This window comes from Hemitrygon akajei, chromosome 27 (genome assembly GCF_048418815.1).
Source record: "Hemitrygon akajei chromosome 27, sHemAka1.3, whole genome shotgun sequence".
Taxonomy (NCBI): domain Eukaryota; kingdom Metazoa; phylum Chordata; class Chondrichthyes; order Myliobatiformes; family Dasyatidae; genus Hemitrygon; species Hemitrygon akajei.
Window position 1 is genome coordinate 41,690,253 of NC_133150.1, and position 3,023 is coordinate 41,693,275.

Genomic DNA, 3,023 nt, shown 5'->3' on the forward strand with positions numbered 1-3,023 from the left:
ACCGTGTGCCACTCCACTAAGAATACAGAGGAATGAAGAAGTAAATGTTTCAAACACAACGCTGTCTCATTTCCTGCCACTGATTCTATGTCTCTTCCACTTTGCTCAGTTATCTGATATGGAGTGTGGGGCGTTGGCTGCTCTTTGCTCTGCTGGCGATCTGGAGTATCTCAATCGATTGCTTCATGAGGGAAACTAAGGTAGGTTTTTGGAGATCAGTGAGATACTGATACAGCATGGAGAAGGTCCTCCCAGCCTTTCAAGCCATGCCAACCCGGCAACCCCTGATTAACCCTAACCTAACCACAAGACAAATTTCAATGCCAATTAATCTACCTAGTGTGCCTTTGGACTGTGAGAGGAAACTGGAGAACGCGGACAAAGACTCCTGACAGCCAGCGCCGAAATTCAATTCCAAACTCCGGAACATCACAAGCTGTAATAGCTTCACATCAATGCCATGATGCTGCTGTGGCATTGATGTGAACGGTGCTGGAGTCCTTGACGCTATTTCACATGGAATTCTGCTGCAAGTGTCCAAGGGAAGTCAGGCAAAGTTTTTCTAGCCAATCAGTCTGATAACTTCACCATTGTCTTTTGCAGAAACCTGAAGTATTGCCTACACAACTTGGCCCGTGAGGTGAAGAGAAGACTACCGGACTCCCTATAATGGAACTTTGAGATTAAATATTCATCATTCATCTTGCTTTGCACAAGTTTTTTAAACTGTTCTCCATGAATGCCTTCTGACATTAAGCCAAAGACTTAATGCAAAAGATGTTAAAACCGACACAATGCCTAGCTCATAGAAGACATGAAATCTTAGCAATAACTCAGCTTTTGCCCATTCCCTATCCTCATAATTTGTGTATTTGCATATGTTTGATTAATTCATTAGATTATTAGAACTACACAACCAAAATTTTGTCAATAATGGTCAGCCAATTGCTGGAAACAAATAGCTGGAATAAATACTGAAATGTTCAAAAGTAATCCTGCTGGGTAGTGCTGGTCAGAAAATGCACTATAGTCAAGGTCAGTATAACCACCCAGAAAACATAGCAAGCTGTGACTCTTATCTCTAGAAAAGGCAAGGCTAAGACTGAACTCCATTAATACAAGGGCCGGACATGACTGAAAAGGTCAGGGTGTAGGGCCGGAGGTGAGGAATGAGTCGGTTCACCTCGCTTCTCTGTGACGTTTACTCGGCTCTTTGCTGAACCGAGACTGTGACTTCGAGTCACTGTACGGACTCACTTCATAAACTACAGTTCTGAATGCTCTCTGCTTAGTTTTATTGTTTGCATGATTTTTTTGTTTACTGTGCATATTGAGTGTTTGATAGTCTTCAGTTTTCAATCGGTTCATTTGAATTTCTTTGATATGTGACTGCCTGTAAGGAAATGAATCTCAAGGTCATAAAATGTATACCTACTTTGATTATAAATGTACTTTGAAACTTAGAATTGAGGGTCATTAAGGAAGTATGTCCCTTTAATTGGGACTGTGGAATGAACATAGCAGCCAAAACTAGTGGAGAGTATTGTCAATGAGATTCCAATAACTGATTCATGAGTAAGATCTTTATCCAACATATTAGATTCCACTTCAGGCACTCGTTACTGTATAGAATATTAATCCTCAATTGTAATACTTTTTTTGCTGTTATTAATTTGAAATTTGATCAATTAAAGTGTTTCTTGCATCATTAATGCTGTTGATATATGCCTCAATTAATCAGCTTTGTGAACATGATAATTTATTCGTGGATAACAACTGGCATGCAGACACTTGGATATTCCTGCTGCAATCCACTGACAGTAAATTTTGCAGGAAGAAACAATTAATCTTTCATAGCAATCAGCTTCCATCAGAAAAATAGAGATGAAACGTCATCATCCAGAAATTTCCTCTTAATTTTTTTCCTTTGAATTGAGATAATTTTAGGTTGTGCCCAAGGAGACAACTCAGATCCAATCATCCAATCTGCTGTGGACAGCAGACAATAGAAACTATGAAAGTGGTACACATTGTAAGTGTTTCATCTTCTTTATAGCAGACAGTGATGAACACTGTGGGAAAAGGCAAAGAGAAGGGGAACCTCCTCCTAACACTCTGAACAGGTTCTGCATTAACTCTCTCTCGCAATGACATTCCCAGTGCCTCAGACAGCAGTAGGTGCATAGAGAGGGGAGAGACCCCCTCAATCTTAACACTGTTATTTTTTTTGTCATCACCTCACAATTTATTTTAACCTTTTCACTTAAGTTGCAATACGAAGTGTTTTTTTTATTCTTTTCAGCACACTCACCATTCAATGAGGGTTTGAGCAAAGATCATCTCTATGCACTGCCCATTATGCCACTGGCATTTAGTGCAGCAATGAAGGTTTTCCATCTGGCAGTGTCTTCATTAATTCAGTAACTTGGTTTTCACTACTGTCAGTCATGCAAGTCCCAGGTGGAGACTCAGGAATACCATCACACATAGATATGGAAGGCTTCGTCATTGCTGTTTCTGTAACAGTTTTGATTTACCATTCAGGATTGCTGGCCCTGAGCTGGACCCTTGAACGTGAAGGACCAGTGGAGCGCACTTAGTCTGGCCTCTACCCTATGACCTGCATGTCATCTGTAACCCTACCAAGAGCTAAAGCATAACTCACTGACTTCAGCCATCATAGCTCTCCGAGTCATTGAGGCATGCAAGCCTCCAAACCCTAGCAAAGTTGTGATCCTCTTGGAGAAGTGATTGCATAGAGCGGGGTGCTTCCCCTCAAACTGTAAACTGTATATTTTTTATCATCACTTCACTATTTATTTTAATCCTCTCACTTAAGTTGCTATACGATTTTTTTAATCCCTCCATCATGCTCACCGATCATTGAAAATAAAGTTATTCCATAATTGTAAAGAGAAGATTTCAATTTCTTAGTAAACATATTTCATCATTTGCTTCCCTATGTTTCACAATTGGGCTTCCGACTGCCTTCTTCCTCATTTATTTTCACCATAACACATCTA